This window comes from Schistosoma mansoni, chromosome 7, assembly GCF_000237925.1.
Source record: "Schistosoma mansoni strain Puerto Rico chromosome 7, complete genome".
Taxonomy (NCBI): domain Eukaryota; kingdom Metazoa; phylum Platyhelminthes; class Trematoda; order Strigeidida; family Schistosomatidae; genus Schistosoma; species Schistosoma mansoni.
Window position 1 is genome coordinate 1519802 of NC_031501.1, and position 8958 is coordinate 1528759.

Below are 8958 nucleotides of genomic sequence, written 5' to 3' on the forward strand. Positions count from 1 at the left end.
GGTATAACTCAGGAATGATAAATCGTACAGTAATAGTCTATAAGTCAAAAGGGGAGACATTGATATGAATAATTTAGTTATTTAACAATTATACAATAAGAAATATACCCATCATATTGGTCTATAAATAGTCCTCAAAGTTACCATTCATAAATCTCCACGGGATATAACAGTGTCTATTCATAATTAAACTTGAATCAACTGAGATTTGATTACTTTCAATTTAAATCATGAAACTATTGGAGAAGTATACAATTTTTACATTCATTTTGTTTTATTTCACTATGGATCAGAGTAAAATGAAAAAAAAAAGAATTTGTAGTTGAAATCATTAGTCAATTGAAGCTAGATCACCAGGGAAAACCTGGAAACACTGGACGGCCGTTTCGTCCTATTGTGGGACTCCTTAGCAGTGCCCATCCACGATCGGTTAAATAATCTGCCGCGAGACTGGTGGATCCTGGGTTGGAATTTCACGAGGCGGGGTCGTGGATGTGAACTGCTGAGTAGTCCCACAATGGGACGAAACGGCCGTCCAGTGCTTCCAGATTTTTCATGGTGATCTAGCTTCGATTGATTCATTATTTCAATTATAAAAATAATGAAATCTCCACAAAACCCCTTCCAAAAATGAATTCAATGCAACTGTCGAACGAGATTATCTTCTTTCAATAGTAACATGGATAGCAAGGTTAACGATGTATAATGTGGTCAACATTTCTGTAATGAGACAGAATGAATTAGTTTTCTGAATAAGTATTTTTGAACATTATCGCATCTAGCTGAGTAAACGTCTTAATTTTATACAGAGCAACTAAGTAGATGGAAACAATCCACTTTGAATTATTCATTGGGCTCAATCACATATACTGAATGGTATACGCACATGTCTTTTACATATAGCAGAGAGAACAAACCAGATTCCATTGGAGGAAGAGATCATGAAGTGGATAGGACACAGATTCAGGAAAGTACTCAACTGCGTCACAAGGTAGGCCCTCACATAGAATCCTGAAGGCCAAAGAAAAAGAGGTAGACTAAAGAACATATTACGCTGAAAAATGGTAACAGATATGAGGAGAATGAACAACAATTGGATAGAACTAGAAAGGAAGTCCCATGAGCGAGTGAGTGGATTGGAGATTGCTGCTTGGTGGCCTATGCTCCACCGGGAGTAACAGATGTAAGTAAGTAAGTAAGAAAGCACTGGTGACCATCTGAACAAATATAATTTTTATATCCATAAGAAGTTTGTACAACCACTTTCCTTACGTATACTATCATAATAATCAACATTTGAATGAGTAATAATTAACTTATTAAACAATAAATATTTTTTTCACCTGGGGCCATTCTGTTAACTTTTACCCACCTTTTTTAGACCACTACACTTGAATTCACGAGTCGATCTAAGCTAGATTACCAATGAAAACCTAGAAGTACTGGATGTCCATTTGGTCCTAGTATGCTACTCCTCAGATGTGCTCATCCATGGTCTCGTACACGGAACTTGAACTCAGAATCTTCGGTCTCTCGCTCGAACACTGAGATGGCGCCCAACGATATCAATATGATATTCTTTTAATGATTAAACCGCATACTCTAAATCGTTCATTTATAAATCAATATCTATGAAGATTTATCATCTTATCCATTTTATTCTCTAATTACTTTGTTAATCATTTGCAATAATTTTCATCAACATCTAAATTTATATTATTAATATTATCCAACACGCAAACACTTGACTGATATCGACTTTATTATTATTATTATTTTCCGATTCAACATAACATGCATCAATCAAATCACACTTGACGGAGGAGCTTTGGAGAATGTAAAAACTTTTATATATCTGGGAAGCATCATCGATGAACACGGTGGATCTGATGCAGATGTGAAGACGCGGATTGACAGAGCAGGAACAGCATATTTACAACTGAAGAACATTTGGAACTCAAAACAATTGTCAATCAACACCAAAATCAGAATTTTCAATACAAATATAAAGACAGTTCTACTGTATGGGGCGGAGACGTGGAGAACTACGAAAACCATCATACAGAAGATACAGGTGTTTATTAACAGTTGTCTACGCAAAATACTTCGGATCCATTGGTCAGACACTATCAGCAACAACCTACTGTGGGAGACAACAAACCAGATTCCATTAATCGGGGGGAAGAAATCAAGAAGAAGTGCTGGTAGTGGATAGGACACACATTGAGGAAATCACCCAACTGCGTCACAAGCCAGGCCCTCACATGGAATCCTGAAGGTCGAAGGAGAAGAGGTAGACCAAAGAACACATTACTTTGAGAAATGGAAATAGATATGAGAAGCATTAACAAAAGTTGGATAGAACTAGAAAGGAAGGCCCATGATGGATTGAGTGGGTTGGAGAATGCTGCTTGGGGGCCTATGTTCCATTGGGGGTAACAAGCATAAGTTAAGTTATTATTATTAAGCAAACATATATGTTAGTATTGAGTCATGCTGAAAAACCAATTGAAAAGAAGTATTACTTCTTGCTATTCACCTTTTTCTAAAATTAACTAGCAAATTTTCTACTTCTTTAAGTGCTTGTTTCTTTCTTTTAACAATATTAGAGACAGTTCCTAGATGGGATTATTGAGACAATCCACGCAAGGTGTATACATGCTAACCATGAGTGATTAATTCCAGTCCTTAATATCGACGATGAGGAAATATGAATCGTGAAGAATAAAGTTTATTCCCGTTTCGTAAGACATTGGTTTTCTGGCTCAGTAGGTAAAATGCTAATCATTTGATATGAAAAGTATTGGTTCGAATCCCGGTGTAATGATTACCACAGGGATACAGGGACATCCAGCTGACAAGTCTTAGTTAGAACGGAACGTGGCTCATGTATTCAGCTGGTACCCAACATTCCAACTTCAATTATCTATCTGTCTTCCTCATTTTCATTGACTATATAACTATGGTTAGTTCATAATGTGAAATTATCTTTAAATAAATAAATTTCATTTATAAATATAATGGTGGATCAATTAAGATTTGATCCTGATTTAAACTGAAAATTCTACAATCTCCACAAATCCACTTATGCTGATGTTTATCATATTGTCACTAGTGACTAGCTTCCAGATGTAATTCCTGGAGTTCTATTGGGAAGCCGTGACTGGTGAAGTCCGACCACGTTAGGCATTAGAACGTTATCTACCATAGACTATAGAAAATCCTGACGCAAAACCGTGAATTAATAGAAGTCAAACAAGTACCCCATTAAATGTTGGCTCGGCAATCTAGAGTTTTAGAGCAAATGAGTGAGACTGAACGTCTTACGCTTGATTCCAGGTGGCAGGAACGTGGCTAAGCACCGCTAGTCCAACACATGCTAGGATGTAACAACCTCCAAGTCCATCCTGATTTTCAATAGTAGTCTAGCTTAGATCACTTCATTATTTAATCTATAAAAATGTAATAATATCCATAATTCCTTCAATATTAAAAAAAATCTTAACTTTTCTGATTACATTTATGATTAACATAATACTTGTCAGATGGTTGAGAAGATTTGTAGGTCAGGTGGATGATTTTGATGGAGTTTTGTTCTTTGATGATATCGTTCAGAAGGACGATGAAAACTCCACGACCAATCCATCCAGTTCAAAGAACAAAACTCCATCATAATAATTGTCAATATTTGTGGAATTTTCCTTTGTAGTTTTTAATAGAGAATCATTGATTTTACTCCTTTATTATTGACTATTTTTTCTGTTTTTTTATGAAGCAGTGACCAGTGGAGTTCAAACCACGTCTGTTGTGAGATAGGAACTCACTGAAGACAATTGGTGAATGGTTTCTCGATTTCGTGGATCGGTTGAAGTTTGCCGTTAACACCGTTGAATACCGGCCAGCTTAGTGGTCTAGTTGTTAAGTGCTCTGGTGCGAGACTGATAGGTCCTGGGTTCGTGGATGCGCACTGCTGAGGAGTCTCACAATAGGACGAAGCGGACGTCCACTGGTTGCAGGTTTTCCATGGTGGTCTATCTTCAATTGACTTAAGCTTTCAACCATATTTTCTGTCTCTTATTCATAAAAGCAAACTGATTTTAGCACACCTACTCACATGAACTCGCACAAGCACAAATACCCACTAATGTGAATTGGGGTATAGGTGATGTTTCATCATTTTAAGTTAACAACTATCAGTACTACTAATACTCACACTACTACTACTACCGTAGTGATGAACAAAACACGGGTGGGGACAATCGAATGTTGTTTAGAACAACAATTAGCACAACAGTTAATTTGTAAAATAAAAATCAATTGTCTCAATTTGACTGTTTCTTCTGCAAATATCCATCCATAGTCTCCGATTATAATTGTTCATTCATTTTTATATCGATTGCGTGTCGTTCCTGTTTTCTCCTTATCGATCTTCTACTGAAATACATTCAATGCCCGACCATCACTATATACTACTTATATGGATATCAGTAACCCACATTACATTACTACTATTACTACTTACATGATACATCCCTTGTTATCTTTTACAAATATCTAGCTGATTTTAATTTTTGTTAAGTGTTATCTTTGGATAACAACTGAACTATACCTGACACACGCACACACACACACACTTACGGTAATATAAAACGTGATGAACAAACGCATATATAGATTATTATTATCACTCCTAATGTATGCATAGGATTTCAGCTTTCAATACTACTTAAATAAAACTTCACTCCCTCACTATCATGATTGTTTTTGTTATGGATGTTAAAAGATAATTAAAGATACAGTTCAGTTGAAGAGGAAATTTATGATGATAAAAATGACAATAAGAATCATATATTTTAATCATTTAAAGATCCTCATCTCATTAAAAGACTCATATATGAATGAAGTATATTTATTTCGATTAATTCTATTGAGTTTCTACAATTTATATATTCAAATTAATGATCCGAAAAATTGATCAGGTTCAGGGCAAAGTACATCGTTTAAAGGTAAAGTAAGGGAATTTAAGATTGTTAAACGAAATAGAGGTATTTCCTGGAGTTCTAGTGAGAAGCGGTAACCGGTGGAGTTTAACCAGGTTTGTTAGGAGATATCAACTTAATGAAGAAAATTGGTGAACGGTTGCTCAACTTCGTGGATTGTTTGAAGTTAGTCGTTAACACTGTTGGATGCCGACCGACTCTGTGGTCTAGTGATTAAGTGCTCGCGCGCGACACTGATAGGTCCTGGGTTCGAATCCCGCGAGTCGGGATCGTGGATGCGCACTGCTGAGGAGTCTCACAACAAGAAGAAACGGTCGTCTAGTGGTTCCAGGTTTTCCATGGTTGTCTAGCTTCAATTGACTCATGATTTCAACCATAAAATTTAGTCTTCCACTAAATATTTGATCGAATTGTAATTGTATGGTGTAGTCTACTTATATCCACATAAGTAGTACGTGGTGATGTTCAGACGTAGAATGGATTTCAACAGAAGATCGATAAGGAAGGAATAGAAACAGAATGCGATCGGTAGGAAAATGCATGAACAATGAAATCAGAGAAGATGGATTGATATTTGCAGAAGGAATAGTCAAGATTGAGTCATTGAAAGATCCGCATCTCATCTATGAATGAAGAATATTCATTTCGATATATTCTATCGTGGTTCTACAGTTCATATATCCCGATTATTGATCCGAAATATTGGTCAGGTTAAAAGCAATTTACGTCATTTAAAGGTAGAGTACATGAATCGAAGATTGTTACACAAAAAAAAATAGTTAATGTGGATATTGACTCAAATGGAATGTTAACTTGGATCTGTATAGATGTCAAGTGGAAATTCTGAGATCCATGATCAGAATAAATATGGGTCAGATAAGGTATGAGAGATAATAGTGTACTTATAGTGAACAAGAATACGGGTGGGAACAATCGAATGTATTTGAGCACAATAATACAGAATATCTCGGTAAAATCTGACAACCATACAGTAAATACACTTAGTATTGTTTGTTTGAATCTTCTCATTGATGTTTAGGACTGCAACTGGTCAGTCTCTAATTGATATATGTGCATATTGTACGTACTGGGTTCGAGTCCCAGAGTGAACATCAACTGTGAGATGCAGGTATATCCAGCTGACGAGTCCCAAATAGGAAGAGACACGCGTCCTGGATTCCACTGCTAGCCACTATCCATCATACAGTAAATAGTTAATTTACAAAATAAAAATCAATTGACTCAATCTTGACTATTCTTTCTGCAAATATCAGTCCATCTTCTCTGATTTCATTGTTCATGCATTTTCATACCTATTGCATTTCATTCCTGTTCTTTCCTCATCGATCTTCTGCTGAAATACATTCTATACCTGACCATCAACATATACTATTCATGGGGATGTAAGTACCCATACAACACAATTAAAGTTCGATCAAATATTTAATGAAAGACTAAATTTTATAGTTGAAATCATGAGTCTATTGAAGCTAGACTAACATGGAAAACCTGGAACCACTGGATGGCCGTTTCGTCCTATCGTGGAACTCCTCGTCAGTGCGCATCCACGATCCCGCCTCTCGAGATTCAAACCCAGGACCTATTAGTCTCATGATTTCAACTACAAAATTACTAAAATCTCCACAAAAAACCCTTCTGAAGACTAAACTGTTTTAAAAATTAGTAAGACGTAATAAGAAGGGATGAATGTGAAATGAATGAATCATGTATAGGGGAGACAATAATAATATACAAAGATTTCTGAATAAAGATAATAGAGATAATTAAATTTGACTAAGATAGTAAGTCCAACATTCAATAAATAAGATTACTATTGATTAACTGGTCTTGAGGTTGACCAAGGGAGGAGAAGCAATTGAAGATATTTCTTTTGCACGCATGGCTCCAATTTCTTCATCTCGATGACTACTGCTTCAGTCGTTTGAAGGACTTTAAGTCTGACAAGTTTTGGAAAAAAATTACCGACCCGACAAATAAATGAAAAAGGATTGGTTGATACTGACATTATGGCTAGTTTACACTAAATGGGCCAATATCGAGCTGTACACTTTCTTCATCAGACCTTTGCTTAGCCACTCTGAGAAGTGTTCACGAGAACAAAAATGTTAATTCCCAGAACTTCGACTAATATAACTTGCTCCACAGGAGCAGTCAAACTGATAAATACGACATGATGTGGTCATTCTAGGTAATTCATCTTTTAGCCTTGGTGTCACCATTGGGCGCATAGAAAACACTAATCGTAGTTTTCCGGCGTTGAAAGATTTTTGTATTGTTCTGCGTAATCTCTGAGTTATTTCGCTAGCCACATTTCTGAATTTTAAGCACAAGGATAGGGATTTCTTATTCACCGTTTACATCTCGTCTATTTTAACCTTCGTGATCATATATTTAATTTTAAACTTTCTAGGGTAACCGTTCTCCCTAAGAGTATTATGTAAGGTGTTTATCTCATCCGTAGAACATATAGTGCGTATTCGGTAAGAGTTTTGATCAGGTTTTGTTTGTACTATGGAGGTACAAAGCTAAGGAAATGTGTATACTCCCCAGTCCGAGTATTTTTTCTGTTTAAATTCCTTTTTAATGATCCATCCACTCTATTAATTAAAAGAACGTCCAAAATAGCTATTCTACCATCACTCTCTTCTTGAGATGTAAACTCATTGGCTGGATACACTTCATTAAACTACCTAAAAACTTCTTCCTTCTCCTACCCTGGCCAACCTCAAGGCCAACTAATCAATAATAAACTTAACTATTGAATAGTCTAATTTGACTATTGTACTTACGTCGTCAAATGTAATTGTCTCCATTATCTTTATTCACAATTATTCGTATTATTATTATCACTAATAGTCTCCCCTATACATGATTCATTTACACAATATAATCTTCCATTATATATTTGATCGAAATGTAATTGTACTATTATTCACGTATTTGTACATGTATTTGTGTGTATGGTTTTCAATTGGGGGGGGGGAGGGTAAAACAAGTCACAAGGCTTCTAATTATACTTCAATGATTTCGTTCATAATAACTATATTTCTCTTTGTTATATCCTAATGAGTTGAATAATTGTAGTTCTGTCGTTTCGTAACTTAATTCAAGCCACTTCTTCAGGGTAAGTAAATAACTGAAATAAATTAACACAAGTTCTGGTCATTTGTTTACTCTGAAGAAGTGACTTACATTAAGTCATAAAACGTCAGAAATACAATTTTTCTACTCATTAGGATATAACAAACAAAATATTTTTATTATTTACTCTCTATTCAAAAAGCGAAGATGGATGCTGGCTAGCAGTGGAATAAAGGACGCGCATTTCGTCCTGTTTGGAACTCCTCAGCTGGATATACCTGCATCTCGGAGTTGATGTTCACTCTTGAACTCGAACCTAGTACGCCGTACGCACAGTATGCACATATGCCAACGAGAGAATGATCAGTTGCAGTCCTAAACATTAATGAGAAAATTCAAACAAACAAAACTAAGTGAATTTCTATCCGATGCTCAATCTATTTAAAACTACGTTATTGATACCTATAAAATGATTTTGTTCGTTGATCAGTTACAGTAGTATATATATATATAAATTTGATGATGAAAATAAAGTTAAGTGATTGGATAAACGGATATTTAATCACAAGAGAATATGGATGATGGAGGGCAATGGAATCCAGAACACGCGTTTCGTCCCATTTAGGACTCGTTAACTGAACGTACCCAGTTAGCTACCATCCACTTCTGCTTTTAATACTTGTGACTTAAGGCAATATCGAAGCGATCCTCAGGGGATACACACATGACAATAAGACACTAATCGCTTGCAGTCCTAATTATCGAAGGGAAGATTCAAACAATCAATGCAAAATGAATAAATACTTAATTCAATTCATAAACCACTTAGTATGCTTCACTTATCCATAAACCTCAA